This window comes from Phyllostomus hastatus, unplaced genomic scaffold (assembly GCF_019186645.2).
Source record: "Phyllostomus hastatus isolate PE091 unplaced genomic scaffold, TTU_PhHast_1.1 phas_contig_40, whole genome shotgun sequence".
Classification (NCBI taxonomy): domain Eukaryota; kingdom Metazoa; phylum Chordata; class Mammalia; order Chiroptera; family Phyllostomidae; genus Phyllostomus; species Phyllostomus hastatus.
The window spans coordinates 91,374,651-91,398,637 of NW_025333872.1; the positions used below are offsets into that span (position 1 = coordinate 91,374,651).

The window sequence follows — 23,987 nt, forward strand, 5'->3', positions numbered from 1 at the left end:
TCTTTCTCTGCAAGTATCTTTCAGCTGATTGTATCTGAGACAAAGGCAGCAGATTCACTTTAATACCTACAAGCCAAAATACATGATTTCAGCTAAGTCATACAGGAGGGGCTCTGTCATCGTGACAGGCTGCACCGTGAGATGGGATGCCTGAGTTCCTCACAGCATGTATTCCTCCGCCCCAGAAAAATGGTTTTTCTGCTCTCTCCCCATGTATACCGAGCTGATGATCCAACATTACATAAAAAAATAATAATTACTCTTATGCTGGCAAATCTAAATTTATTTTAGAAGTCTTAACGATTGCATTGACTATTGAACTTCCTAGAAAGTCATCCGATACAGGTTTAGAGGGAGTTATAAATCACCCAGGGACTATAATCCATTTTCCTGTGATTCCAGGAACTAATCAGACCAGTCAGCCCCAGGTGGGGCCTCGTTTGTTTCTCCTTGCGTTAGCACTGTTACAGGATTCTGCACCAGTCTCCATTTCAAAGGGGATCCCCCTCCACGATTAAATAACATGAGTCATAAATGTCATCTCTTAGGGTGCAACAAACCACAGGCTTTAGCACACTGTAACTAAAAAGCAACTTTTGCCATATTTTTGGTGAAAAATTAAAAGGTGGTTATATTTTCGTTCAATGATTTTCATTCACCATTTATTTTGTTATCACATGATAAGGTAGTCCAGATATGCTCCATTGATTTAAAACATTGGGGAAAAAATAGAAAAGTACCAAGACTGATATAACTACCGGCTATAAACCCACTGATCACATATTCACCTTTTAACACCTTACCTCAATATTGCTTTTCTACAGTATTTTTACATAGTTGAAGATGCTGTGCATCTGCTTCTTTCACTTAGCGTTAATACTAATCATATTTCCGTAAACATAATTTTATTGATGGTGCTCCTTTATATAAATATGCCACCATGGGCTTAAGCACACTGGTAACTAGGCTTTTACTTATTTTTAATAAATGATCCTTTTTTCAAAATCATGTTCATTTTAGGAAATTTAGAAAATATGAAAAAGTACAAAGAAGGCAAGATAAATTGGCGGTTCCATTTTTAAGGATGGCTGTGCACTTGAAAATTGAAAAGACTCTATTGATAACTGCCACTAAATGAAGGTCCATGCGGTGGCAGGCACTGTGTAATCACATTTCTAATATTTCTACTCCCCACTCAGTAACACAAAAACGTCAGTTTATTACAACCACCACTTTACAGGTTCAGAGGTCACAGGGCCACTAAGTGGTACATGCAGATTTTGAATGAATGCGTCTAACCCCAAAGCTACGTTTTCTCTTGACTATACTGCACTGCGCTCCCCATCATCACCTCTCCTCACCACTTCTCCCACCACCATCACCTCTTCTTATCATCACCACCTCCACCACTGTCACCGCCACCAGCGCCACCACCATCACCTCAATCACCAGTTCCAACTCCACACCACCACCTCCACCATCACCACTTCTACCACTGCCTCCGTCTCCACCTTCCCCACCACATTCCCATCACCTCTTCTCATCTCTCCCCCTTCCCAGTTTCCTGTCCTCCTCCTCTCCTGCTTCACTCTGACCTTTTCCAACCTGCATTACTTTACGGGCCTGGGCACCAGAGACGAAGCAAAGGCTACCCCATCACACTCATTTCAGGAACAATCCCAATCATTCATTCATCCATTCATCCAACAAATATCAACAGAGGGCATACTCTGCAACAGGCACTGTGATAAGTGCTGAGAGGACAGTAACTCCCCCACTTGCAGGATTTTTTTCAACACCAATATACTTATTTTTTAGGATTTGCTCTCACACACCCCTTGCCATATTAATCTGCTTGCAAGCTGTCAACCTGTGCTCGGGCGGGCCAGCTTGCACGGCCTGGCCTCCACGCTGGGTGGAAAGCAGAAGTGAGCTGCTCAAGAAGGACACGCGAGTCAAAAGGAAAGTCTCAAGCAATAGTCATGAAGTAATTTCTTATCGCGCATTGCCACAGCCAGCGACCACAGGAAAGAGCTTCCTGTTTCCATGCTCTGATGATGCGTGTTTGCTTCATGCAAGCGATGGTTCATACGTGAACCCTCTCCAGAAAAGACACTGATGCGTAAAGAAGGAAAACAAAGGAAATTTTAAAAAAACACTAAAGAATGAGTACACCAACAAACACACAAACTGAAGTCCTTTTCCTCCTCACGTGCGTGATGTGAGCAGGAGGGGACCCGTGTTCTTTCTGCTTGTTTTCTATGCAAAGTCAATGGCTGCAGAGGAATCGGACTCTCTGCGTGACGGTACGATGCCGAGGACGGCATTAGGAATGAACGCACAGGCACTGAGACGCTGAGAAAGTCCACGACGGTAGTCCAGGATGCACGCCTTCCTGGGCTATAACTCTGACTCCTACACTTCAATTTTTTTTCACATACACACCCTCAAAAAAAACCCAAATGCTCCAGGTGCCCCCGGGGAAAAAAACCTGTGAAGCAACGTCACCCAAGTTCTCATTTTCATGCAGAGAGATTTTGTCAAGCCTGTGACTTTTATTAAAGTAAAATCCCCTCCAGCTGCCTACACACAAAGGGGGGATTCTCCACAAAGAAGACACTTTCTCAAAAGGGGGCGGCCACAGCGTGTTTCCTCAAATGAACTCCTCGGGGACCTAAACAAACGCAGAATTGTTCTTTTCTCCATCAAACCCGTGATCTGCAGTCTGAGCAGCCCTTAACACAACACCCATTGAAGAAACAGAGCAAAGCAGAGTGAGCACTCAACTCCTCCGAATCTCGAGGAGATTTGAAGAGTGCCTTCAGCACTGGACTTCGCAGCAGAAGGTTTATAAAGAACTGCATGAATACCATATCCCAAGAGTCCCATTTTAGAGCTCACTGCTCTAGAGAGCGTGAAGCTATCAATTGCCTTATCATCTCAAAATGCCAAGCACTGACTTAAAGATCCACCAAAAAAAGGACTTTACTTACATGAAATAAGAAGGCAGTAAGTCCAAGGGCTGGCTCTTTCTCCCTGAGTTTCAGCAAACTCATAATACTCTGAGGCCAAGGGTCAGGGCCCCCCTCTGAGCAGCCACGGCTCTGGAGGCTCGGTGAGCACAGGACTACCATGAGAAGCTGACCAGAGAGTAAAGCTCTTTCGAAAGAAGGGGAAGTGTCATCGCTACTTCCCCAATCTTATTGTTCTTCCTCGTTACTATTACTGAACCTGTTCTTGATTCCAAATCCAGGACTCCATCTGTGCAAAGCAGGCACGGCCCCCCTGTCTGCCTGCACTGCTCACTGCAAGTGACCCAGTGCGTTCATTCCCAGGGCGTGTGCATGGAGCACTACAGGGTCTCGCTTTCCCGTTTCTCAGGCAAAGACGTTTATTCCCAGGCATGGGGGGTGAAATCGTTTGCAGAGCTGTTCTTGGGATAGTTCATTGAGATGCCAACTTTTTTTTAAGATTTTATTTATTTATTTTTAGAGAGGGAAGGGAGAGAAAGAGAGAGAGAGAAACATCAATGTGTGGTTGCTGGGAGCCATTGCCTGCAACCTAGGCATGTGCCATGACTGGGAATCGAACCTGCGACGCCTGGTTCGCAGCCCACGCTCAATCCACTGAGCTACGCCAGCCAGGGCCAAGATGCCATCTTTTTATCATCAACATCTTTTAGGCTCAGTCTTCATTCAAATTCCCCTTCTTTCTCTTCTCCTCATATTTCCTAATACTCTACTAAACAGAGAGTACAGATAAATTTCCAAAAAGTATCTTAGGATAAAAATAAGTCTTGGCCTGCCTGCTATTCCTTCACAGCACACATAATAGATTCTCTGACTTCAAAACCCTTCTTTCCCATCCCACATGCAGATGAAAAACCAGCAGACTGAAGGTCAGAGATATTTGAACTCATCACCAAGGATTTCTTTCCCTTCCACCTCTCCTTTTCAACACCACCAGCCTCTGGTTTCTCCATATCTTCGTGGGAAAAGAATACAATCTCACTCTACTTATACTCACCTTTCAAAGAAAAGGCAACATGGCATTAGAAACAGGCTCAGGCCCAAAGCCATTCCCCAAAATGTGGTCGGTACATCGTGAGCATGTGTATTAGCTACCTACAGCTGTGGAAAAGAGTACCCCTGACACGTAAAGGCTTACGCCAACAAACACCGGTTACCTCACAGCCTCTGTGTGTTAGGAATCCAGACCCAGCTGAGCTGGCTCCTCTGGCTAAGGGTCTCACACAAGGTCACAGTCCAGGGGTCGGCCAGGTCTACAGCTGGAAAAGGAAACTCTTCCGAGCTCTCTCACGCAGTAGTTGGAAGAACTCCATATCTTAGGGGCCATGGGGCTGAGGGCCTCAGTTCAACGCTAGCTGTCGACCAGAAGCCACCTCTGTTTCTCACCCAGGGTCTCCCTGTAGGGCAGCTCCCAGCATGACAGCTGGCCTCATCAGGATGAAAAGGCAGCGGTGAAAGAGGAGATCGAGGGGTCCGGCTCCTGGTTAAAACCCTGTGTGATCTTTCGGGCCTGCCCGTAGGTCCTCACGGGGAATGCTGACCCCCTCAACCAAACTTGGGAAGAACCAGTGCCCCGGTCTCTGAGAGGAATTGCAGTCAAGGTCAGGGTCCCCCGGCCAGTCATGCTCTTTTGCATATTTACATTCCCAGCCCAGAAGCCTTCATTCCTAGGAGTCTTCATCTGAGACCCTGGGCCAAGGTCCTCTTCAGGCGTCTCTGCTGAGGTCCCCTTACGAAGGGCGGAGGGGCAATCTCGAAGACACTTTTCCCCACCACTCAGTCAGTGCTTTTCTGTGTCTAGGCCCTGCTCCCACACATACACATACCTCAGGGTCCATAAAACTGCCAGGGCCTTTGGTTGGGGACTTCCTCACCAGTGCGACAACCCCACAGGGCTGCTGATCTACCTGACCCTCCACATGTGCACCGCTCCACGGGGAAATGGGACGGGGGAGCGGGCACTTCCTCCAGCTGTGAACTCTTGCACATGCTCTCACAGTAAGTGATCAAAGGCTTAACTCTTTCATTACTGGTCTGGCACTTGAATCAGCTGCTCCAGCCCCTGACAGCTCAGCTCTCCCTTGCCCATCTCATTGGCCCCTTGGCAGAGAGAGAGTGTGAGCAAGACAGAGTTCCCTGTCTTCTATACCTGGTGCTCAGAAGTGCTGTCATCTCACCTTGATCACATTCTCTCTCTTAGAAGCGAAGCGAGTCACTTGGTCCAGTCTACACTCCAGAGGAAGAGCTTTTACAGGGAGTCTGCATTCCAGGAGGTGGATGGGGACCAGGGGGGTTGCCTTACAGATTTAAATCCAGTATACGAAATCTTATTCAAACCCCAGTTGTCCCTGTCTAGGCAAATAGTAACAAAAGGGAAGACTCATCTAAAGATAAAATCATAAATTTAGTGGAAGCACTGGAAGAACATGTGGGACTTTCATCCAGGCATCATACCAGCCTGCAGAGCCCGCACTGGTCATTATCAAGATCACCCTGCTCAGCCCTGATAACCTCCTGACCCTCCTCGTTCCATTTCCAAGAAACAGACAAATGAACATGGAAGCAAAAGCTTCGAGGGCACCATAAAACCAGCCTAGGGCCTGGAGGGTGTCTGAAGCCATTTCAATAAAAAGAACACCTTTTCACCTAACCAAAAGCATGAGAACGTCTCCAAACAAGTCCAGAGTCGGACTTGCCTCCCCTTAGGCTCAGAGCTCCCTGACGCTGGCTTTTCTACGCTGGACGCTCCACGAATCCGCTCCTTCCTGAGAATGAGCAGGCGGGGCCTCCTGGCCTGTGGCCCCACCAGCCCACCCTGTACCGAAGCAGGTCACTGCTTTGTCAGCAAGAGCGGCTTAGACCAGGGCAAATCGAAGGTCTGTTTCTTCGTCTCCACCAACCAGGGGCGAGGAGAAAGCGTCGCTCGGGGTAGAGAAGGAAATCATTCCGCTGACTTTAGATCTTGCTAGTTTGAAGACGCGCTGATAACAACGGACAGAAACCAGCATCGCTTGATTGACAGTTTAACTGGCAAGAGGTTTAAGGGCAACATTTTCAACAGCAGAGGGAAAATCCTCTGTGGGACATGCTTTGTGTTTCTGTTTTTGCAGAAGTTTTTAAATTTACAGATTAAACGTAGCCTACACGCCAGTACACCCCCATACCCCGCAATCCAAAGGTCAGTAACCAACTGCGTTAAAAATAGCTCATGCTGTGGGGAGAGCAGAGAAAGGGAAAGTATACAACAAAGTTACTGCTAGGTAAAAGCTTTCCTTTGGAGAATAGATAAGAGTTTAAAAACTTCAGTCTCTGGTCTCAGACAGACTTCCTCTCCTTTTCTGCGTGTTTGTTTTAGGAGAAAGTAAGAAGTATGGCCACAAATTACATCTGCGGGGGAGAGAAAGGATTCAAAGAAGACACTGTACGTTTGACCAGGAGTAAAGTGAAAGTTCCCTCAGTGTCTAGTTGTTCGCACGAATGTATGTTTCTGGGAAGTGCTGTGTCATCTCGTCCCTACGCTGAGTTACCCTCGGCCTTAGGAGCATCCCAAGGCACTAGGTGGTATCAAAAATGGTCAGCGACAGTTCCAGCAGGGGCTCGTGTCTCACCAGGCTTTTAGACGCCATCATCAAAGACGCCCTCAAAGGGCACGTAATTCACAACGAGGGGGCCAGGAATGGAGCCCCTTAACCTCTCCGAGTACAAGCACCTCATTTATAAAAACAGAATGATTCTCCAGGTGGCTGGACTTTCAGTTCAAGACGGGCCGACCACAGAATCTTCTTTTGCCCTTTTCCCTCCCGTCCAAGACCCCATTAAAATGACAGGAAAAGTATAACTAGTATACAAGCCCACAGGAGCAAAAGGAAAGCTGGAGGGAGAAGATTAGAGCTCCAGAGGTCTCAGCAGGTTTGTGGAAGACGGGATGACGGAGCAGGAGTGAGAGCTGAGGGAGGGCAGAGCGGCCCGCCCTGGGGTAGGGGAAGGGCGCTGGGGCTGAGGCCCTGGCCCAGCCTTTTCACAGCCAGCAGGCACCGTCCTCAGGCAGCCCACCCCCACCTCCAGCAGCATTATGGGGGAATACAGTTCCTCCAGGTTGTTGTCATTCCTGCTCTAAAGAAGTTGAAACTGTCCAGAAAGTTCCCCTGGAGAGCAGCGCTGCAGAATGTGGGGAGTAACAAAAGAGGGAAGGAGAGGTTTAAGGGGGAGGAGTCAGGAGATATTCTACTGGCAAGAAACCAAGTGTAAGCATGTAGTTTACAAGGTCACCCAAGCAACTGATGAAAACACCACTAAACTGAAAGATTTCATTATTACGGGAGGAGTACAGAGATGAGGGAGTTTTCAAGAGCCACACCCTCAGCTCTTGCTCCCCGAGGTCAATAGATACTGTCTGAACTTGACACAGAAAGAAGCGGGTGAACACAGTGCGGGGAAATCACAAGGATGAAAAACACAAAAGCCGCTCTGGCCGGGCAGCTCAGTTGGTTGGAGTGTCGCCCAAATATGCCAAGGTTGCAGGTTCGATCCCTGGTCAGGGCACATACAAGAATTGCCCAATGAATGCATCAGTAAGTGGAACGACAAATTGATGTTTCTGTCTCTCTTTCCCCCTTCATCTCTCTTTAAAAAAATGTTAATAAACAAAAAACAGAAGAGCTAAGTGGCAAGCTGTGGCAGGAGACCTGCTTTCCCTTAGCTCCCCGTGCCTGGACCCCCAGTGCCCCGGCTGTCTGGCCTTCAAGGAGTGGCCCAGGAATCGCTTCCTCGGAGAAGCATTCTCCGTCGCTCAGACCGAGCTGTCCTGTCCTCTGCTCGCACAGTATTCTGTACATGCCTCTATACAAGCATCACCATATTGTATTATCATGATGTTTGTAAGCACATATCTCTATGCCTCTCAAGTCCCTGTCCTTACAAGGGCCGGTACTTGGTTTCAGGCTCTGGTTAACTCTTTGAAATTCTTCGCAAACTGTGAGGGAGAGTCTCAGGTTTTCACTGTGAACTGGGCCCTGCCGTTTATGCAGCTGCTGTGTTTGTAAGTTGGGCTCCTAACGGGACTGTCAGCTCTTTGAAAGCAGGGAGAAGTCAGTCGTGCAATCTGGACCCTGATGAACTAGCACAGTAAATGGCTGTTTGACTAACTGATACTTACATGTCCTTTACTGTGAGGGCTATAATTTTATACTCTAAGATCCAGGAACATAATTCATCTTTCAGAAAAGCTATGATTTGGGGCGTGCCAGGAGTCACTCCCACAGCATCCATAAAACATCTCACACTCCTTCTTCTGGTAGCTGAAATACCGTTATTGCAACTTTTTTTTTCCTTGTTTCTTAAGGTGTTTCATTCTCTTGTGTTGTCATTTCTTCTGGGAGAGAGAAACTTTAAGCTTCACTAACCTTTACTCAGATGAATTTGTCAGATCCTTTCAGTTCAGACAGAACCGACTCTTTCCCCAAAGCAGGAGATGGACTTGACATTCACACTCTATCACGTAATGCACAGCTGTGCTTCTGACTTGGGACCCTGCTGGTAAAACAAGGATACAAACAGCTCACGCAGCTTCCTGAGCCTCAGCCATGGCAAATCGGTGAAATAAAAGTTGGCATGTTACACGCGAAAATACATCAATATTCTAGATTTTTTTTGGAAAAATATATATTGTCTCCAACACTTGTAACATCATCTCTAATTTTGCCTGAAACATTTTCCAACTTTTCCACTAATCAATACGAAAACCCTTACCAGGGGGTTTTCGTATTGATTACCCTTATTTACTACGTAAACCCTGACTTGCTCTTCAATGTATTTAAGGAATATATTTCTTGAGTGGTGATGGGCAAGGCGCCGCGCGAGAACCCGTGGGCTGCATCGCTCAGACGGGAGGCTCACAGACCCGAGGGGCCAAGAGAAGAGGAGGCGGCATGAGCCACTGCCCAGAAGAAGGACCAGGAGAGGTCAGAGCTGGGAGAAAAGAATCTGATTGGATCCGCCTGGGCCAGCTGCACAGAGGGGACAGTATGTGCTCTGGGCCTTGAAGCACAGGTGAAGTACTGATGGGAAAGATGGGACGAGGGATGCCAACCTATCCAACGAGAGGTTCGCAAGATCAGCAGGTTGATGATCCGCTCAGGGGTCCTCACGGAGCTGGCACTGCCCCCTCGGGGACGTTTTGGAGATTTCTTGACTCTGACCTCCCTCCCTCTCATAAAGACCCTTGTGATTGCATTGGGCCCACAGGGATAATCCAACATAAACTCCCCACTTCAAACCCCTTAACTTGATCCCCTCCGCCAAGTCTCTGCCGTGTAAAAGAACACATTCACAGGTTCGAGGGACTAGACCGTGGACAGCTTTGGGGGGCCATGACTCAGCCTGCCAACAATCTACCGGTGTAGACCTTTCTCCCCTCACTGAATTCTAATAGTTTGTAATACAGACCCGCTTGTACATCCCATCAGCAGCTGGACCTCACCCAGAACGGGAGCTATGAAAACGTCCTCCACATCCCTAGTTCGGTTAGTGACACCAGCTAAGAGACCCAGAGCAGGGGAGACATCCGATTTTCCAGATCCCTCTCTACCCTCACGGGTAAATCCCTGCATTTTATCACTTTGGCCTTACTTCCAATATTTCTCAAACCAATGCCCTTCCTCCAGCCCTGCCAGCTCCCTCCGTCTTTAGAAATCACCCTCGGCAGAGCTGCGATACCTTTCTGCCCGTCTCCTCACCTCCGCGTGGCTCTCCTCCCGCCACCCTCCAGGGTTCCGCGTGGGCTCCGCGGCGCACGTGCCTGCCTCTCCCCGGGGGGCTGCACAACGAGCTTCGGGCACGTTTGCGGAACTATTTGTTGAGCAGAACTGGCAGTGATAGATCTTGATTGCAGGTGGAAAAAATTGTTCAGAAAACGGATCCTAAAATCTGGGATCTGCTACTTCGGTCTTTGTTTGTAAGGCATTATTCTAATCAGATGCCACCTGTTTCTACTACACGTGTCAGTTTTGTGAGAAAGCCCATTACTCTGGTCAGTTAGCTCACATGTAATCCACATGAGTCATAGTTATGTTATTAGATTCCCAAGATCACAGGAGTTTGCCATTGAGCTCTCGGCCTGGACTAAACTGATCACTGCCACCAAGTGGCGAATGTTGTCATCAGCCCAAGATCGCCCAGGGGTGCAGCAGCCTCTCCATTCATGCGTTCTGTTACAGCCTCCCAGGCAGAGGACACGCCTCGAACTGGGTCTCAAACCTTCACTGGCCAAGGGAGGAGTAAGGTTGGGGACAGCAATGTGCACGGTTTCTATACTGAAGCAGGAAAAAATATATCTATAGTTGTGAGCTTCACTGTACGAATTATTTATTCCTTCTATTTTCCATACTCAACATTGCAAAGCACGATAATGCCTTGTTTACTTGGACATTGAAGGGAATATGACGCCCTGGCTGGTGTGGCCCAGTGGACTGAGCGCCAGCCTGCAAACCAAAGGGTCGCTAGTTTGTTTCCCAGTCAGGGCACATGCCTGGGTTGCCAGCCTGTCCCCAGTAGAGGGCGATCGAGAGGCAATCACACTCGGATGTCTTTCTTCCTTTCTTTCTCCTTCTCTTCCCTTCTCTAAAAAAGTAATAATAATACATAAAATCTTTTTTTAAAAATAAAGAGACTATGACAATCTGGAAGGTTATTTTCAAGAGAACTCAAGTTCATGTCTTTCAGGATTAAAACTTATTTTTACAATTTAACCATACGTAATGGGCATGTATAGACGCAGTGGAAGTTAGAACAAAATGATGTATCTGTCTGCCTTGGTGCCAGGGGCCGGACTCATGCTGGGGCCCAGAGTCAGTTCACCACCACCCAGGGTCAGGCCCAGCCTTGCAGGCACAGGGATGCCATTCTGTCCCTGTCTGGGGTTGTTGGACCATGCGGATGCTGACCTATCCTAACCAGGTCACACGCAAAACCCTGAAAGCTGATGTGTTCATTTGAGATAATAAACTCCGTTCTATATTGCCACTAGGCTGACTACTCCTTTCTGTCACTGTATCAAGGGTTGGGGTCGGGGCAGGAGGAGAGAGGAGGAAAGATAAATGCCCCCTAACACAGAGCAGCAGACGGCAGGGTGGGTCCTGCTGGCACTTCTGCCCCTGGGCTGGTCTGTGTGGTTTAACACCGCACCCCTTTCCTGACACAAGTTACATGAGCCCCTGCTCCCGGAGAACAAAAGATGAGCTAAAAAATATGATTAAGCACAAGAGTCCTTAAGGATGGTGTTTTGGCTATTTTGTGTTTGTTTATAAGGTTAAAGCATTTGATCATTTTTTGTTATTGATTACATTTTATTACAAAATAGTAAGAGAATGGAAGCTGTCTAACTTTTGTTTTGTACAATCAGTTTACATGTCCTGATTGCCCAAGTATGTGATTCATTATTGTCACTGTTCAATGAACACTTTTAAAAGGTCAGCTCTCTGTGTTGTAAATAATTTAGATCTATTAGTTCAGCTTTCAAATTATGTGACTGCTCTTATAAGGAACGAAATTCTTATTTACTTTGTCTGCTTCATTTCTCAAGGACTGAGGGAGGTATGTTAATGTCGATGACATTTGGGTGTTTGTGAATTTCCCTTTATATTTTCAGTAGAGATTGGTATATATGTTTTAGGTTCATGTACTTGGCCTCATACAGGTTTTTTATTATTGCATCTTCATTGTAGATTGTACCCTTTTATCTAAAATGACACTCTGTCTTATCTAATGCTTTTGCCTTAAATTTATCTTACCTGAAATTAGTATTAGCCCTCCCTGTTTTCTCTTGTCTGCATGGCTAATCTTTGCCCATCTTTTTTATTTCTATTTTTTATTACATGTTATTGATTGTGCTATTACAGTTGTCCTGATTTTTCCCCATTTGCTTCCCTCCACCCAGTACCCCCCACTCCCTCAGGCATTCCCCCCACCATTGTTCACGTCCATGAGTCATGTGTGTAAGTTCTTTGGCTCCTCCATTTCCTGTACTGTACTTTACATTCCCAGGGCTATTCTGTAACTAGCTATCTGTACTTGTTAATCCCCTCACATGGTCACCCATCCCCCAACACTCCCCTCCCATTTGGTAACCATCGAAACACTGTCCATACCTGGGCAATGGCTAGCTGGCTGGAGCACCGTCCCATACACCAAAAGATGGCGGGTTCAATCCCCGATCAGGCCACGTATGGGAGGCAACCAGTCAATGTTTCTCACTCACATCAATGTTTCTCTCTCTCTTTCCCCCACCCCCACACCCCCCTCTCTAAAATCAATATAACATGCCCTCAGATGAGGATTAAAAAAAAAAAAGTTGAAAAAACACTCTCTGTATCCATGAATCTGTTTCTGTTCTAGTTTGCTTAGTTTGTTTTTAGATTCAATTGTTAATAGATATGTATTTTTTGCCATTTTATTGTTCATAGTTTAGATCTTCTTTTTCTTAAATAAGACCCTTTAATATTTCATATAACAATGGTTTGGTGGTGATGAACCCTTTTAGTTTTTTCTTGTCTGGGAAGCTCTTTATCTGCCCTTCAATTCTAAATGATATCTTTGCTGGGTAGAGCAATCTTGGCTGTAGGTCCCTGCTTTTCATAGCTTTGAATATTTTTTGCCTGTAAAATTTCTTCCCTTCTAGCCTGTAAAGTTTCTTTTGAGAAATCAGCTGACAGTCTTAGGGGAACTCCCCTGTAGGTAACTAACTGCTTTTCTCTTGCTGCTTTTAAGATTACCTCTTTATCTTTGGCCTTTGGCATTTTAATTATGATGTGTTTTGGAGTGGGCCTCTTCGCATCTGTCTTGTTTGGGGCTCTCTGTGCTTCCTTGACTTGCAAGTCTATTTTCTTCACCAAATTAGGGAAGTTTTTGCTTATTTTTTTCAAATAGATTTCCAATTTCTTGTACTTTCTCTTCTCTTTCTTGCTCCCCTACGATGTGAATGTTGGGCCTCTTGAAGTTGTCCCAGAGGCTGCTTGTACTATCCTCATTTTGGGGGATTCTATTTTCTACTTGTTGTTCTGATTGGTTGTTGTTTGCTTCCTTTTGTTCCAAATCATTGATGTGATTCTCAGCTTCACCCACTTTATTGTTGTTTCCCTGTAAATTTTTCTTTATTTCAATTAGTGTGTCATCTCTGACTGCATCTTTTTTATGCTGTCGAGATCCTCATTAAGTTCCTTGAGCATCCTTATAACCAGTGTTTTGAACTCTGCACATGATAGATTGCTTATCTCCATTTTGATTAGCTCTTTTTCTGAAGTTTTGATCAATTCTTTCATCTGGGCCATGTTCCCTTTTTTCCTCCTCTTGGCAGCCTCAGTGTGTTTATTTCTATGTATTAGGTAGAAATTGGGTCAACTGCTTTGACTCCATATCTTGGTAGTGTGGCCTAATGCAGTAGGTGTCCTGTAGGGTCCAGTGGCACAGCCTCCCCTATTACCCGCATTGAGTACTTGAGTTCACCCTTTGTGTGGGCTGAGTACACCCTCTTCTTGTAGTTGGCTTTAGTTGCTGTTGGCAGATCAATGGGAGGGATTTACCCAGGCCAATCAGCTGCAAGGGTTAGCTATGGCCAACTGTGGAGCCTTCTGTGGAGGATCAGCTGTGGAGGGGCAGGGTGGTGGAGCTCTGACATGGTCTATAGCTTTCCACTGGGTGTTCTGACCCTGGGGTTTCCCAAGTGGTACAGGCCAAGTTACCCTGCCTGAGTTATGAAGCAATCTGAGATGGTGGTTGCACTAGGTTTAGAGACTCCCAGGTGAAGCCAAGCTGTGAATCTAGGCTGGCTGCTGCTAGTGTCAGGTCTGGGGCCACTGAGGCCAGCTGTTGCTTGTTTGAGAGGATTTAAGAAGTTGTGAAGCCTCAGCCAAGACCAGCCATTCATAAGGAAAAGCAGCTTGGGTGGGCCCATAAGTTGGGTGGGGCAGAGTCTCTGGGGATCTCCAAGGCAGGTCAAACAGTATTAGCCAGGTTCATGGAGTCTCAGATATGGCACCAGCTTCCAGGCTCTGTGGGGGGAGGGTTTAGAAAAGGGACAATGACCTCTTCTCGCCTTGATGCCTGACACTTCAGTTTCTCCCACTATGTCACTGGTGCCTTGCAAGCTGCTACCCCGGTGCTGGAGCTCAGAGGGAGTGAGTCTGAGTAGGTGAGTCCATGTGTGGGTTCTTTAAGAGGAACTGCTTGGGAATCCAGCACTTTCTTTTACCAACTCAATCCCACCGTTTTTTGCAGCCAGAAGTTGTGGGGACTTATCTTCCTAGCACTGGAACCCTGGGCTGGTGGTCACTGGTATGGGGCTGGGACTTCTCACGCCCAAGCTATCCCTCTGGACTTTTTATCCATCACATGTGGGTGGGTGAGGGACAAGCCCATTCCTCATCTCTGCCCCTCCTACTAGTCTGGATGGATGTGGTTTCTTCAATTCTGTAGCTCTCAGACTTCTATTCCACTCGATTTCTGATGGTTCTGAGTGATGGCTGTTCTATATTTTAGCTGTAATTTTGATGTGGTTGTGTGAAGAGTGAACTACATCTGCCTATGTCTCTATCTTGACCAGAAGTCTGCCCATCTTTTTTATTTTAACACGCCTAAGTAATTTCATGTTTGGTGTTTTTTGTTGTTGTTGTTGTTTGTAGACTATCGTTTAGTAGGGAAGAGGATCTCCTTCATGCTGGATTTATACTTATCGAGATGTGAAATTAGAGCTGCTAGGGCCACCTTGCTGGACTGAGAATAGAACCAACACAATAGAAACAATAGATGAGAGGCAGAAAGAACCAGGAACCCCAGAGAGTTTGTTCCAACTCCAGAATTCCGCTCCAGCTGAAGATAAGTCTACCTGTGGCCCAGCACTATCCAACAGAACTCCCTTCAATGGTAGGAATGTTTTATGACTCGCACTGTCCAATATGGTAACCACTGGCCACATTGTGGCTATTGAAATGAGGCGACTACAACCATGGAACTGATAAAGACAGTGTATTATTAACAGATGCGGTAATGCAAACAAAGGTTAAGCATCCTGACGAAATTCACAGAATTTGTGGCAAAGCCAGAACTACTAGCCAGGTCTCTAGAATCTACTCCTCTGCCCTGAATATACGAGATTTGCAGTAATCAGTTGTCATGGCAGTAATGTAGAGCTGAAAAATAAGATCTGTATTTGATGTGTAGATTCCTGGCCATTTCTTTTCTCTTTTTCGTTGCTTATGTCTACTGGCATCAAATATAAGGAACATTCTTTGGAGCTAAATTGTCTCCAGTTATAGCTAGTATAAACAAATTGCTCTTAATATGTTTCTACCCATAAAACTAATGCACTAGTGGTTACTTAAGATACACTTAGGGGTCTTCTCTAGAAAACCTTAAATGACGCTGATTCCATGTTCTAATTCCTAATTAACATCAAATACTTACTCCAACATTTGAACTTACTTGATAGAAAATATGATTCTTTTTTTTAGATTTTATTTCTTTATTTTTACAGAGGGAAGGGAGGGAGAAAGAGAGAGAGAGAGAGAAACATCAATGTGCGGTTCCTGGGAGTCATGGCCTGCAACCCAGGCATGTGCCCTGACTGGGAATCGAACCTGCGACACTTTGGTTCTCAGCCCGCGCTCAATCCACTGAGCTATGCCAGCCAGGGCTGAAAATGTGATTCTTGATGAGACAGTGACAGTAGCCTTCCTAAGCCACAGGGAAGTAACTGGTGTAAAGAGATGCTAATATACACCTTGCATGATATCGCCTGAACCAATGGGCATACTGCCTGAATAACAAAGTGGTTCATTTTCCCCTTTACATGGACACTGCCCATTATCTTGTGTGTCTTTGATATTCTCTTGTGTGGGTCTCTTTGATGCATTTTAAAATATTTACAATAATACTGCGTTTATTTGTGTTATAATTCTTGGCAAAATGCCTGCTCTCAATTTTGTTTGCAGCATAGCTAGTAACTCAGGAAATGTATGAAGTTTCTGAGCCCAAAATAATCATCTATGACCTCTCCATGATTATGCTGTTATTGCGTCAACTATGTCTTAAGTGGGTTGTCGAAAGGCCAGGAAATCCAAGGAGCAGAAAAAAATGGAAATAAGCTAAAAAAGTAGCTGCCTTTCTTTTTCTTTTTCTTTTTCTTTTTCTTTTTCTTGACATGGCATTTCTGATCTCAATTTTTGCAGACCTCAGTAAAGTGGAGAACATTTTCACATGTTGATAACCATTGGTGGGGGGGATGAGAATTAGCACCAACCCAGTCAAGCCTAGGGCTCCTGCCGCGTCAGCCAGAGAAGCGGAAGAAATGCAAACCCCAAGGACACCAGCAGGCTGGAAAGGCGGCGCCGCAAGTTGAGCAAAACACCAGGACTCAACATCAATTGGCTCTGAAGTTACTTCTCAGCAATGTCTATAATGAAACCTCCCTTGGAAAAGTTCCTCCTTTTATCGCCAACATCCTTGCTATGGGCCCATCAAACCTGAATCTCCACACAGATCCGGCTGTTGCTCTGAGTTCTGTATTTCAAGAGGAAGAAAATACCAGAGCATCTTCTTCGACGCTCGCTTTTCTCAGCCTCCCATGACCCCTGGGCTGTGCTGCTCTGAAATCCTTCCAAAAAAACAAGAAGGGAGGGAGAAGCAACCAGGCACATGGTGAAACTCACAAAACACATCCCAAACACCACCAACGACCAAAAGGTCAAACTTCTGTTCCCGCCAGAGGGTGTGTGAGCTCCCAAGTCTGTGTGGCCAACGGCAGATGGCCCTCCGGCAGGGTGATCCAGCCTCCCCCTCCCCAGAATCTGTGCATCCTGCTCCTGACAGGAGTTTATACAGAGAGACCCTCGTAAGCACTGAGGACAGGAAAGCAAAGGCCGGACACCCTGGCTGTGTTTGAAAGATGGAATCCAAATGAAGATTAAAACTAAAAGATCATGACTGGCCACCAAGGGCATGTAGGGATAAATTACCATAAAGTTTAATCTGGAATTCAAGATCGCCCCGGACTGTGAAATGAAGAGTATGAGAAGTGCTATTAGGATCATTTTTCACCCTGAGAAGCAAAGGTTTGGAGAAAAGGTACGCCCAAGACTGATTAACTTTAGCTGTCATGACAGCTTTTTGCAAACAAACTTTAAAAAAATATATTAGGGTGATTACAGGTAGTTAGCTTTATGGGGATTGTCATTATCAAAAATGAAGAAATAAACTCCATCCAGAGAGTACTGCAGTCTATACGAGTGGACTGTACTTTTCATAGTCGCAGTAGATCAGTGGAGATTTGGTCCTGTTCAAAACATCTATGAAGGCATTCGGTCCATGCTGGAAATTTGACATCTGGTTCTGTCCATAATATCCCAGAGACATTTGATCCACATAATTAATAAAAATCTCCCTCTTCTGCAAGATTCAAACCCCGGCCTATCTGCCTAGTCCTCTGTACCATTACCAGACAGGCCGCTAAAACAAGGAGGATTATTGTTAGCTATAAAGCTGCAACACACAATTGTCAAACCAATAAAACATGATGATAGTATTTTTTATGTGTTAATTATGGAAACCAAAAGTAGAAATAAACATAATGGGCTATTTGAACCCAAGGACATTTTCTAAGCATGAATGTTTTTGACAAGGCCAAATTTCACGGGCTTTTTGGCATGGACCAAAAGTCTCCGTGGAAAGCGTGGACAAGACCAAATGTCCCGCAAGGGTTCCGATATGCATGCATTTTAGTTACCATGGTCTACTTAAATGACCCCAGTCATAGAACATGGTGCAAATCCCATTTACCAAAGTATACTAATCATGAGAGACCATGCTAAGTACAATCTTCATTGCTACCTTTTCAGTCACCTAGTCATGTGAGCAGCAGGTGCACCTCACGACCAGTGACCCGTTAACCTCCCTTCTCCCAGAGTCCACTGGGGACTGGGCACTGTGCACCCGTCATTCAGCTCACACAGAGCCAAAGTGCATACAAGAGAGTGTACAAAAACGGATAATCAAAGAGCACGAAAACAAAAATGCAGCAGAGAAACAAGAAGTGGCAGGGCTAGAAGGGAAGTTCCAATCGAATATAAAGGCAAGTACAGCAGCAGCAGCAGCCAGCCGTGGAGGGTATGCATACCGCCCTGGTCCCGAGGCCCTGTGTGCACCCAGGAGATTAGTGAATGTGACCTGAGCCACCTCAATGAGGAATGTGGTCGTGACACAAAGCGTGAAGGTGTCCCCAAGGAAGCAATGTGGGCAAAACAAACAAAACCACATAGAAGAACTCTGCGAGATATTCCGCATTCAAGCACAAAAGGCTGAAATGTTGGAAGCTGACTCAGACTTAATTAAGGAGGGTGACAATTCTCCAACACATGAAACAGAGATGAAGAAGGCGAGCTCTGTACAAACTATTCTTGATTCATTTTTACAAAGAAATAAGACACTTTCATTCTCAAGGCTTCTAACATTTTAAATCACACGGTATTACATCATTTTTACTGCTGTTTTTACTGCCCTACATATTTATCTGACAGAGCATTTGATGTTCTGAAAAATTTTTTTCAATTTTTCAAGTTCAAGTTCAAGTTTCAATTTTGACCACAGAAAAATGATAACTTTTGCCATTGATTCTTAGGATGATTTTACAAAGTGTCAGCTTGAGTGGTCATATTTATGTGCGAAGAGGGGACTGTCTACTCAATTTTAAATGAAAACGTGAATTCCAGGTGTCGAGGTAGGACACGTTCAAACCTGTAAAGAATTTTTATGAGATTTTATCTGAGTCCAAACTGATGACAATTGCTGAGAAGCAAGATCTCAAGTGCTTTGGGGGCTATTAGTTCTGCAGTTTCTTTTAGCTTTGGAAATTAAAGAGGGAATATGAAGATTACATGAAAGTAGGAGAAAACAGAGTAGGGATTGGATTACAAAGAGTTTATGTGCTCTCGCGAGGGTGGTTGCACTCATTTCAAGGTGTGTTAACCTGGATGCACAGGTACAGTGGATAGGGCTTGCTTAAGGCAAAGATAAACCTTTCACTAAAAAAATTTATATGTCTGGACATGACTACCCACCATAACCTGCCCAGGTAGAAATTTATGATCAGGTCACCCTGTGAGATTACTTTCTGTAGAACCCCTTTTTCATTTACACTGGGTTTTGACCACTTTTTGCTCAAATCACTGATATATTTATGATCTTAATCAGAATTCCCAAGGTGATACACCTCACCTCTTACCTGCCTTCCATTGCCATGCATCCCCCAAAAGAATGAAAATTAATGGTCCCAGTATCATCACCCTTTTGGTTTAGTAGTACATCAAGGTCTGTCCAGAAGGTATCTACCCCCGTAATATGAAAAACAGAAATAGTGATTGGAGAAAATACAAGATACAAGAAACACTGTACAAAGGACAATGACTTCTCAGTCCCCTTCAAAGTAGGCACCTTGGGACCTCACACTGTTCTCTTAGTCTCTGTCAGCTGGGCCATCATATTTTCTTGAATCTCATCAATGGTGCAAAATCTCTTCTCTTTCAAAGGTGATTTTAATTTTGGGGAAAGCCAGAAGTCATAGGGTGCCAAATCTGGGCTTAGGAAGGCAGAATCTTCTAGGTGATGTGATATTTCACCAAAAATCTCTGCATGAGCCATGATATATGAGTGGGCATGTTGTCATGATGAAGCTGCCAATCACCAGTTGCCATAGCTACAGCCTTCTGAATCGCCTGAATAGTTTGCATGGAGGAATGCTCAAGCTTAATGCAAACTTTGATGCAGAATGGTAGCTCTACTCACTCAGTCATTTTGAATGTGACAGCCACAGAGTATGCATGCTCACTCAATGGTGTCTACCGCCCCCACCGACTAGTACAGTGAAGTAGTCATTGTTCACACATGCTCATTCCAGTCCACTCTCCTTGGCTGCCAGGTTACATCAATGTTGTGCAAACTGTTTTCATTATATTAATAAGGGCTGCACTTTTTCTGGACAGACCTCATACATACATACTACTAAACAAAAACATAAGCCTCTTTTTCAGCCTAAAGCCTAGTCATTATTTCACATATAAGGGACAACTTCTCAGTAACTGCCCCATTGTGATTATCTGCAATTCAAAAACAATTCTTAAAACTTTGGGTGATCCCCACAGTAAGCACCTTTCCCCGTAACAAGCTGAAAATACTCAGAATAAGTAATATGCAGAATTTCTTCCCCCAGTCTCGTCTCACATTTTACATCGTGCACATACAATACGTCTGGTCTGGATAACTGGCTACTCACCCCAAGGCCTTGCTCTCTCACAGCCCAGCCTCTTCAGTCATTTCCCCTCTTGGTTCGCAGGCCAGTGTTCAATCCACTGAGCCACACCAGCCAGGACAATCATTTCCTCTCTTGGAATGCTGCCCCCCCCCTTCCCACTGTCAGATGGCCTAACTCAAAGACCTATCTATTTTTATACCCTTAGTCCCTGCCATGGTGCCTATCAAATAGCAAGAGCCCAGTAAATTCTGTTTTGAGTGAATGCATGAATAAATGAACCCTCAAGTCTCACCTCCAGCAACACCTCCTCTGGGAAGGCTTCCCATCCTCCACCAAACGTACCACAGACCAGACACACTCTCCTCTGCAGCTTGTACCTCTGTATCCTTGTTCTGATTGACTTCTGATCAACACTTTGCTACCTTGCAGAAGTAAGTCAAAGCCATTGCTCTTCTTCTGAAAATGAAATCCCCTCCTGGGTCTTCAACGAAGTTCAAATTTCTTAGTTAACGTTCTTCATGTATCATTCCTTCATTCCATGAGGATTTATCACTTGTTGGGCATGTTATAAACATGTTGAGGACCCTATGCTCAAGAAGTTAGCCTCATGGACCAGGTGACAGATCCACACACAGAGAATGAGGATACAGTTCAGGGAGAGCAGTGACAGACATGCTTTATTTTGATAGCAGAGGGGCGAGGCATCGAATCCATCTTGAGAATGAATAGAAAGAGAAGTTGTCTCTGAGAAGGCAATTGCTTGGACTGTCTTGAGGATAAGTAAGAACCTACCCACCAAAGAAAGGTGAAGAAGTAAAAGGGCTGGCATCCTTGGTTTGAGTATACTAACCTATCAGAACACCCTGGCAGGACACCCTGGCAGGACAGAGAGAGTGCCCTCACCCCTTACAGCTGCATAGCGCTCCGTTATGTGGATGCACTGCAGTGTGCACAGCCAGTCCCCACCGATAGGACGTAATGGTGTTTCCAGTCCCATTATCTGCTATCATAAATAATGCTGCAGTGAATGGCAGTATGCATTCTTTGTTGCGTTTTCTATTTTTACTATTTGTAACTTTGGGATAAATTCTTAAAAGTGTGACTGCTGGATCAAGGGTAAAATGCAGATGTAATTATGCTAAATATTGCCAAGTTGTCCTCCACGGGCATTGTGTCCTTTTGTGTTCTCATTAGCAACGTATGTGGCTGTAAGGAGATTTAGAGAAAGATTTTTGTAAGATGATATAAAAGTTCTGGTCTTAGAACTGTACACTAGCAGCATCCAAGAGAAAGGACAGTTAAAAGTGTAAAGTAATTGAAAACATTTCTTCGTAAAGAGGTATGCACCCCTGCGCTCATTGCAGCATTTTTCACGGTGGCCAAGACATGGAAACAACCGAAGTGTCCTTTGATAGAGGACTGGATACAGATGTGCTACACATATACTATGGAGTACTACTCAGCCTTAAGAAAGGATGAAATACTGCCACTTGCAACAACAAAAGGACAATATGCTAAGAGAATATGGAGAATATGCTAAGCAAAATAAGTCAGTAAGAAAAATTAAGAACTATATAATTTCACTTATATGTGGGATATAGAACTGAAAGCAACAAATAAACAAAAGAAAAACAAACACAAACTCACAGTTTCATCTGCCCAAACCCTTAAATCTGTTTTCTGTGTTCTTTGTGGGGATAGATCAGAGAAACAGGCTGTATGGTCTTATTTATTTATTATTCCATTTTGCCTGAAATAAGAATGTACAAATATATGCAAACTACATGTAAAATGATACCAATACCATCCACCCTGCAACTCGAGAACTAGAACATCACAATATCCTTGGAACCACCTGTGATTCCTGTTTGAACCCATCTCCTTCCTTTCCCCCAAGCCTCTTCTGAGGACAGTGTGTGTTTGCATTTGCTGAGAGAGTTCTACCTCTTTGGGGGCCTCACGAGTGAGACTTTTTCTTGTATGGGCAAGACTTAGGCCCCACATACCAGGCCTGATGTAAGAATTTGCCCTCGGGAACACCTTGCTGTCCATTTTCAACTTGCTGTCGGAAGTTCCATACATTCTTAGAAATCCAGCAATACCTCGTAAAAACATCTTCACTGGGGATGAATGTGAGATTTCAACCTAGCAGTCCAAACCGGTGGGAGTGGAGGTCTGTGGTTTCACAATTCTTGCCTCTGATCTTCTGATAGTATCTCCCTTCCTTGCTATATTCTGAGGATTACTACAGATCCTATTTCAAGTGCTTCTACCCTTTAAGAGTTTGATTCTCTGTGAGAGTCGGTAGTGGTTCTTTGAAATTCTGTCTTGAAGAAGTTAGAGATTTTTTCCTAAACTATTCAGAAACTATTTCCTAAACTATTGCATGCTCAATTTCTACCATGAGTAGGCATGCAATGAGTGACAACCTAACAAGAATTTAGCATTGGTAGCCTTAGGTCCAACCTCTGCATTTTTTCAGACAAATGTGTATTGCTTGGTGTTTTGCTCTTCAAGGATTAGTTACATCTACCTTCTGAGCCCTAGTCATTACTAGGTTGTAGGAATTTTAAAAACAAACAGTTTCTTTCCTTACTCTATTTCTTATCTCATCCTATGTTTATTCACACTCTACTATAACCCATGCACTGCTCACAAATCAGCTGCCCCAAACCTAGGCCCCTTGAATCACTCTGATTTCCTAAATCCTAGCATAAATGATGCAGTGAAGGGACACTTTATTATCTGAACTTGGGCCTCACCTCAGCTCCTATTCCAATCGTTCTTTATTTTTCTTTTTATTTGTGGAGTCACCATTCAACATAAGCGATCATACCACATGCAACTATAAAAGTTTTATTTTTCTTTCAAATCTTTATGCTTTTTATTGATTTTTCTTGCTTTATTACACTTGTTATGACCTCTATGTTCAACGATGATTAGAAGTGGTAGGAGTAGATGTTCTTGCCTTGTTCCCATTCTTAGGTCTTTAAGTATAGCTCTAGTAAGTAAGGTAACCCTCTTTTTTTGCCTGTTGACTCAGAGGCATAAAAGGTCCAAAGTGACTAGATGGCAGTAATAACTTCCAGTTCTGTAGAATCATTGATTATCTCCTGGGGCAAGCAGGAGCAATGAAGACCACTGGAGTAGCAAATTATAAGGTCACAGGGGTGGGAACCAAAACTTTTACTGGGGGAGGATCCCCAGAGGTAATCATGTGTAGTGTACTCCTAGTTCTACCCCTTGGTCCTTGGACGTATGGATTCTGACTGTGGGAGAAACAGCAGCAGATACTGTGTGCTGACTGAAGCATACGTAGCCTCTGAGAGAACATCCCACAGTCCTACGAGGTATTGATTGCCACCTGATCATTCTTGATGACTCCGAGTTAATAATCATTGATTGATATATTAGTTATCTATTGTTGTGTAACAACCCCTCTAAAATTTAACAGTTTGGAAAAGCAATAAAAATGTATTTTCTTACTTGTTTCTATTAGTCAGAAATTTGGGGAGAGATCTAAGATGGTCTGGTGGAGTCGGTGGCAGTTACACTCACCTCCTCCCAGGACCAGACTGGAATTAAAACTGAAACACATTAATGATCAACCTGAGTAACTAATTGTAGACTACCTGAATATAACTCTTATAACCCAGGATTTACAGAAG

General features: G+C 44.7%; 1 protein-coding gene across 4 annotated transcripts in view; it reads right to left on the reverse strand.

Moving 5' to 3' along the window:
- The window catches only part of IPCEF1 (interaction protein for cytohesin exchange factors 1), a 147,199-nt gene extending 144,075 nt beyond the window's left edge, over nt 1-3,124 (reverse strand). For 2 of the 4 annotated variants that reach the window (XM_045842759.1, XM_045842757.1), the window contains exon 1: nt 2,994-3,124. The gene's annotated coding sequence lies outside the window, so the exon portion shown is untranslated. The remainder of the gene's footprint in view (nt 1-2,993) is intronic. The other 2 variants (XM_045842758.1, XM_045842760.1) reach the window with 2 other exon arrangements.
- Nucleotides 3,125-23,987: the final 20,863 nt, after the last annotated feature.